The following is an 8,800-nucleotide window of genomic DNA, read 5'->3' on the forward strand; positions in this document are numbered from 1 at the left end:
GTCCATCCCGATGACTGGATAGATATACTCCGGGCCCTCTCGGTGGAATGTCGTCTAATGTCTTGCAAGCATATGAATAAGTTCATAAGAGACCACATACCACGGTACGAGTAAAGAGTACTTGTCGGAGACGAGGTTGAACAAGGTATAGAGTGATACCGATGATCAAACCTCGGACAAGTAAAATATCGCGTGACAAAGGGAATTGGTATCGTATGTGAATGGTTCATTCGATCACTAAGTCATCGTTGAATATGTGGGAGCCATTATGGATCTCCGGATCCCGCTATTGGTTATTGGTCTGAGAGAGATCTCAACCATGTCTACTTAGTTCGCGAACCGTAGGGTGACACACTTAAGGTTTGATGTTGTAATAGTAGAACTTGAATATGGAATGGAGTTCGAAGTATTGTTCGAAGTCTCGGATGGGATCCCGGACATCACGAGGAGTTCCGGAATGGTCCGGAGAATAAGATTCATATATAGGAAGTCATATTCCAAGTTTGGAAATGATCCGGTGCATTTATGGAAGGTTCTAGAAGGTTCTAGAAAAGTCCGGAAGAAATCACTAAGGAAGGAAGAGTCCCGGAGGGACTCCACCTCCCCATGGCCGGCCAACCCTAGAGGGGGAGTCCAAGGTGGACTCCACCAAGGGGGCCGGCCACCCCCCCTCATGGAAGGGTGGGAATCCCACTTGGGTGGGAGTCCCACCTTGGGTAGGTTTCCCTACTACATGGAAGGTTTTGGGTTGGGGTCTTATTCGAAGACTTGTAGTCCAACACTTGGGGTTCCACCTATATAATGAGGGGCATAGGGGAGGGGGCCGGCCACCACAAAGCCACAAGCTGGCCGCACCCCAACACCACAAGGTGGCCGCACCCTATAGTGGCCGGCGCCCCCCTCTCCCAAACCCTAGCCGCCCCCTCTCCTCCATAGCTCCCGCGTGCTTTAGCGAAGCTCCGCCGGAGTTCTCCACCGCCACCGACACCACGCCGTCGTGCCGTCGGATTCAAGAGGAGCTACTACTTCCGCTGCCCGCTGGAACGGGAGGTGGACATCGTCTTCATCAACAACCGAACGTGTGACCGAGTACGGAGGTGCTGCCCGTTCGTGGCGCCGTGATCAAGATCTTCTACGCGCATTTGCAAGCGGCAAGTGAACGTCTACCGCAGCAACAAGAGCCTCATCTTGTAGGCTATGGAATCTCTTCAAGGGTGAGACTCGATAATCCCCTCGTTGCTACCGTCTTCTAGACTGCATCTTGGCTTGGATTTCGTGTTCGCGGTAGGAAATTTTTTATTTTCTATGCAACGTTATCCTACAGTGGTATCAGAGCCGTGTCTATGCATAGATGGTTGCACGAGTAGAACACAATGGTTTTGTGGGCGTTGATGCTTATGTTGTCTTTAGTTTGAGTACTTTGCATCTTTGTGGCATAGTGGGATGAAGCGGCTCGGGCTAACTTTACATGACCGCGTTCATGAGATTTGCTCCACGCTCGACATGCAACTTGTATTGCATAAGTGGCTTTGCGGGTGTCTGTCTCTCCTACTATAGTGAAGATTCAATTTACTCTTCTATTGACAACACTAGTATCACCGTTGTGGTTCATGTTCGTAGGTAGATTAGATCTCACTCGAAAACCCTAAACCACGTAAAATATGCAAACCAAATTAGAGAACGTCTAACTTGTTTTTGCAGGGTTTGGTGATGTGATATGGCCATAATGTGATGATGACTATGTATGAGATGATCATTATTGTATTGTGGCAACCGGCAGGAGCCTTATGGTTGTCTTTAAATTTCATGTTGAGTAGTATTTCAAAGTAGTTGTAATAGTTGCTACATGAGGTGAACAATCATGAAGACGGCGCCATGGACCTTGACGCTACGCCGACGATGATGGAGATCATGCCCGTTGATGATGGAGATCATGTTCGTGCTTTGGAGATGAAGATCGAAGGCACAAAGACTAAAGGGCCATATCATATCACATATGAATTGCATGTGATGTTAATCCTTTATGCATCTTATTTTGCTTAGAACGCGACGGTAGCATTATAAGATGATCCCTCACATTAATATCAAGATAATAAAGTGTTCTCCCCTCGTATGCACCGCTGTACGCTTCGTCGTTTCGAAGCATCTCGTGATGATCGGATGTGATAGACTCAACGTTCACATACAACGGGTGTAAGCCATGTTGCACACGCGGAATACTTGGGTTTGCTTGACGAGCCTAGCATGTACGGACATGGCCTCGGGACAACGGAAACCGAAAGGTTGAACACGAGTCATATGGATGATATGATCAACATGTTGATGTTCACCATTGAAGCTACATCATCTCACGTGATGATCGGTTTTGGTGTAGTGGATGTGGATCGTGTACCACTTAACAACTATGAGGGATGTTGTATTAAGTGGGAGTTCATTAGTAATTAGATTAAAACATGAACTAATTATCATAAACATAGTCTAAGTAGTATTTTGAATTAATTTTGTAGTATTGGCATCCGTATTCTACCATGCGCTAGTCTTGTAATTGAGATAGCAATACTGTTAAAATCTGACAAGAAACTTTACGGACTGGTACCGTATTGTTAAAGAATCAAGAAATGATTAAGTCCTATTGCAAACTTTTAGTAAACCTCACATTGTTGATTCAAAGAGCTATGGTTTCAATTAGTACCTAAAGTTATCTTGTCTCCGTAAAACTTGAAGTTCAAATCTGTTTGAAAAGTAAGGAGCTGAAAATTTAGTTTTCAAAAATAATCAAGGTATGAGATATATTTGATATCTAAGACCTTATTACAAGATGATAGAATATAATTTGGTGAGACTACATAAACTCATAAGTTTTATGGGAATGTACGAAGGTTGAAGACGCAAGACGTCCCAATCCTCCAACTATTGGGGCACTAACGATATTCGCATATCCATGAAGTGATCGTCCTTAGTATGCACCGTTGCTAAGACTCGTCGTTTCGAAGCATCACGTGATGATCGGGTGTTATAGATTCTACGTGTGCATACAACGGGTGCAAGCCAGATTTGCACATGCGAATACCAAGGTTAAAACTTTACGAGCCTAACATGTACAGACATGGTCTCGGAAAGTCGTCATGATATAATGGATAAAATTATGAGTGAAATTGTTCATCATATTACAAAGTTACTAATAGTGAAATCTGAAAAACTTGTCATATGATGATCAACTTCAAAGTAAGAACATCAAGGTTATTGTTATTTGACCGACAAACCTAGAAGTTATTAAAAGTGAAGTGTTTTTCTGAATAATGAGGAAAGCTAAAAGAGAAACTGCAAAAGATATTTTGGCAAAAAGAAAAGAAAAGACTAGAAAGTCTAGCTCAGGTGTATATAAATGATATACATGTTATGGTTGTATTCCTAGTAAAGTCACACTATGAAATTCTTGGGTATTAGTACTATATTGGTTGGTATGAAGTGTCATACAAAACAACGCAATACAAGAATACAATGGCCTAAGTGACTCGACAAGGAATATGATAATGCACGTCCGGAACAAAATAAAGTGTTATTATGTTCGTCGTTAGCATTCTATCTAGCCCTTAGAATTTATAATAAAGAACTTAATAATTGTTATTTTGCTCGGTCAAATGAAAACAATGAGTTGTTCAAATTATGACATTACTCCATGTACGATGGATAAGTTATTATAAATCTTAATGGTGAAACACACATACATAACACTGACGCTAAAATGCCATAAGGCAAATGATTTGAATTCCACTTATTTGTGGAACCGCCATTTAGGTCATGTTAGAAAGGAACGCATGAAGGAACTCCATGCAAATGGATTTTTGGAGTCATTTGATTTTTTGAATCGTTTGGCGCTTGCAAATATTTTCTAAAAGAGAAATGACTAAAATACCGTTCATAGGCCAAGAGTTGAACGGGCAACTAACTTAGTGAAAACATACATGATGATGTATGTGGTTCACTCGGCATAGTTGTGTGCGGGAGATTCTTCTACTTCATGAAAACTTCCAACAATGAATTGAGTATATATATGTGGATATATTCGATAAGGAAGAAGTTTGAAACATTTGAATAGCTTCAAATAAATTTCAGCATGAAGTGGAAATCATCGTAATAGAAAAGTCAAATATCTATGATTGGATCATGGTGGAAATATTTGAATTACGAGTTTTAGCGAACATCTAAGAGAGTCATGAAATTGTTCTACAACTCACATTTCTTGGAGTATCATAATGATGATATAGTATCCGAGAAATGTATCCAAACCTTGTTGGATTAATGATGAGATAAAATATTATGATGCCATTATATTTTTGTGGATTATGCTTTAGTGACTACCGCTTTTACACTAAATAGAGCATCATCATGATCCGTTGAAATGACACCATACGAGTTATGGCATAGGTATAAACCCTTATAGTCCTTTCTTTAAATTTTGGTCTAAGAGTTTACAACCAAAATCGGATGAATGTCTTTGTTGGTTATCCCAAAGATTTAATTGGGAATTCTTCCCACGAGACAAAGACAAAAGTGTTTGTCAATGTTTCTTATTTCCGAGAAATTGTTTCTAGTGAAGTATTTGAGTGGGAGGACAATATAATTTGATAAGGTTTATGAACCTGAGCATAATGATCAGAGTAGCGCAGCATCGGAATTGGTTCCGGAAGCGACCACGACGATCATGGCTCCCATGACTACAAAGTGTTTTAGCCATGGAGATCAAAGTACATATTGAACCTTGCAAGTATGGTTTACTTTGTGATCAAATAAATGATTTGTGGACAAAGGATTGATTTTGAACAATGATAAACCAACTACAAACAAAGAAGTTATGATGGGCCCTGACTCCGTTAAAATGGCTATACGCCATGAAATCCATGATAGATGAATACTTTTTGAAAGTAAATGGATCTATAAAATTGATGGACTTGGATGAAATATCTTTGAAGAAGCTTGACTTGTCGAAAAGTTGTTTACGACAAACTTCAAAGAGTTGACTACGACAAGATTAGATCTTCCGTAGCAATGCTTATAGTCTATATGGATTATTCTAGTAATCACTACATATTTCTTTTGAGATATGCTAGTAGGATGGCAAAATACACTACTTAACAGAAGTATGTATTAGAAGTGTATACAAGATACAACCAATTGTTTTGCTAGTCCGTAGAATACTAGATAGGTATACGAACTTCAATTGGATAAAGTGAGTATCACGGAGTTGGAATCTTCACCGGATGAAATAGTCAAAGAGTTTTTGATTTCATCAGAGACGATGAAGAGGCTTGCATTTGCAAGAAATTAAGTGGGAGCGCTGAGACATATTTATAATACTTATGTAGAAGACATATAGTTGGTTATAAATGATGTAATTATATACTTGATTAAAAGGTTTCATTGAGAAATTAACTTCAATGAAAGGATATGGACTGAAACAAATTTTGTATCAAGATCTATGAAGATAGATTGAAACACATAATATGTTTAAGTCAAAGTACATAGAATGGATATTGAAATTGTTCAATATATAAATATTAAGAAAATGTTCTTGTCATGTGAAGTTTTAACAAGACTTAAGTGTATCTGACACTCGATGAGTAAAAACACATGAGTGATTTAGATCACGAAGAATACGTACAAAATCAGATATCCCGTGCTCTAAAGAGTTAGGAGCATATACCAGAATGATTCATGTGATGATCATTGAAAAACAGTAAAGAATATCCTTGAGTACTTAAGAAGAACCAAGGATATATATATAGTTTTGTATGGAGAAATGACAAACAAATCAACCGTAAGGTGTTGCAACGATATTTGTTTTGTCACATATGAAAATAAAATTTCAATTTCAAATTAGACTAAGTGTTGTTTAAAAGGTAGCACAATGAGATAGAAGTTGTCTATGTTAGATTTAGATGAGTTCTAAATGTTATGACGGATTCTACAAACGAAGGCAGATTATGTCATTGTTTTGACAATGACTGAGGATGTTAAAGTCAAGAAGTTCTTTGAGAACTTGGTGTAGTTCCAATAGTGTCAGAACTTTGAAGCTATATTGTGTGTGACAATATTAAGTGACTTATTTCAGACCAAGGAATTAAGGTTCCACCAGAAGACCAAACATATTTAATCCCGACTCATTTGGAAATGAGTGATGCGTTGAGACGCAAATGAATTGCAAAATACATACGTTTCTGAGCGTGTCAGATCCGTTGACTAAAACCTCTCCCGTGAGCAAAACATGATAAAGCACCGGAAGGCCAAGGTGTTATATCTTTACAAATGTAAACTAGATTATTGACTCTAGTGCAAGTGGGAGATCTGTTGGAGATATGCCCAAGAGGCAATAATAAAATGGTTATTATAATATCTTTAAGTTTATGATAATGTTTACATACCATGCTATAATTGTATTAACCGAAACATTGATACATGTGTGTTATGTGAACAACAAGGAGTCCCTAGTAAGCCTCTTGTATAACTAGCTTGTTGATTAATAGATGATCATCGTTTCATGATCATGAACATTGGATGTTATTAATAACAAGGTTATGTCATTATGTGAATGATATAATGGACACACCCAATTAAGCGTAGCATAAGATCACGTCATTAAGTTATTTGCTATAAGCTTTCGATACATAGTTACCTAGTCCTTATGACCATGAGATCATGTAAATCACTTATACCGGAAAGGTACTTTGATTACATCAAACGCCATCGCGTAAATGGGTGGTTATAAAGGTGGGATTAAGTATCCGGAAAGTATGAGTTGAGGCATATGGATCAACAGTGGGATTTGTCCATCCCGATGACGGATAGATATACTCCGGGCCCTCTCGGTGGAATGTCGTCTAATGTCTTGCAAGCATATGAATAAGTTCATAAGAGACCACATACCACGGTACGAGTAAAGAGTACTTGTCGGAGACGAGGTTGAACAAGGTATAGAGTGATACCGATGATCAAACCTCGGACAAGTAAAATATCGCGTGACAAAGGGAATTGGTATCGTATGTGAATGGTTCATTCGATCACTAAGTCATCGTTGAATATGTGGGAGCCATTATGGATCTCCAGATCCCGCTATTGGTTATTGGTCGGAGAGAGATCTCAACCATGTCTACTTAGTTCGCGAACCGTAGGGTGACACACTTAAGGTTTGATGTTGTAATAGTAGAACTTGAATATGGAATGGAGTTCGAAGTATTGTTCGAAGTCTCGGATGGGATCCCGGACATCACGAGGAGTTCCGGAATGGTCCGGAGAATAAGATTCATATATAGGAAGTCATATTCCAAGTTTGGAAATGATCCGGTGCATTTATGGAAGGTTCTAGAAGGTTCTAGAAAAGTCCGGAAGAAATCACTAAGGAAGGAAGAGTCCCGGAGGGACTCCACCTCCCCATGGCCGGCCAACCCTAGAGGGGGGAGTCCAAGGTGGACTCCACCAAGGGGGCCGGCCACCCCCCTTCATGGAAGGGTGGGAATCCCACTTGGGTGGGAGTCCCACCTTGGGTAGGTTTCCCTACTACATGGAAGGTTTTGGGTTGGGGTCTTATTCGAAGACTTGTAGTCCAACACTTGGGGTTCCACCTATATAATGAGGGGCATAGGGGAGGGGGCCGGCCACCACAAAGCCACAAGCTGGCCGCACCCCAAGACCACAACCTGGCCGCCCCCCTTGAGTGGCCGGCCACCCCCTCCCAAACCCTAGCCGCCCCCCTATCCTCCATAGCTCCCGCGTGCTTTAGCGAAGCTCCGCCGGAGTTCTCCACCGCCACCGACACCACGCCGTCGTGCTGTCGGATTCAAGAGGAGCTACTACTTCCGCTGCCCGCTGGAACGGGAGGTGGACGTCGTCTTCATCAACAACCGAACGTGTGACCGAGTACGGAGGTGCTGCCCGTTCGTGGCGCCGTGATCAAGATCTTCTACGCGCTTTTGCAAGCGGCAAGTGAACGTCTACCGCAGCAACAAGAGCCTCATCTTGTAGGCTTTGGAATCTCTTCAAGGGTGAGACTCTATAATCCCCTCGTTGCTACCGTCTTCTAGACTGCATCTTGGCTTGGATTTCGTGTTCGCGGTAGGAAATTTTTTGTTTTCTATGCAACGTTATCCTACATACTCATACTCGAACCTACACCATTTCTCCTTATTGTTTTCTCCAATCTGAACCATCATACCTCTCAATAACGGTTTATGAATCTGCAATTTTACTTTCACGCTAAGACACTTTCCTACTGCCATCCCATCTGCATTTGCTTCCATAGACATATATTCACCAATCGCATCTCCTAGTTTCTCACCCGTTTCTCTCTTCATCATTCCCAATGGCAGGTCAAAAACTCTTACCCAGATTGGTATGCTTGCAAACTCATACTCATCCGCTGCTTTAGTTGCATCATACTCCTCCATAACTAGCAGTGCATTATCAAACATCCATGGCCCCTCGTCTACAGCTTTCCTTTTGCCACTAGCCTGATAGAAGGTAAAGAGAAAGATGTTCTCACCGACTTGTCTTGCAATCGATCCCACGCAACGGACACCAGATCCGGCCGAGCGCCTTCTTTATACCTTCCGCAAACGCAGGTTTCTCGGACATCAGTTTTCCTATTGCTTGCGGTTCTATCATCCCGACCTGATCACCACTAGACCATCCAATCTTCACGCCTTTCTTCTCCGCCTCCGACAGCTGCATCTTCTGCATCAAACCCGCCACACCATCAACGCCAGCCATATCACCCGATCTAGCAGAAACCTCGAAAACACTAGGG

Source organism: Lolium rigidum, chromosome 1 (assembly GCF_022539505.1).
Source record: "Lolium rigidum isolate FL_2022 chromosome 1, APGP_CSIRO_Lrig_0.1, whole genome shotgun sequence".
Classification (NCBI taxonomy): domain Eukaryota; kingdom Viridiplantae; phylum Streptophyta; class Magnoliopsida; order Poales; family Poaceae; genus Lolium; species Lolium rigidum.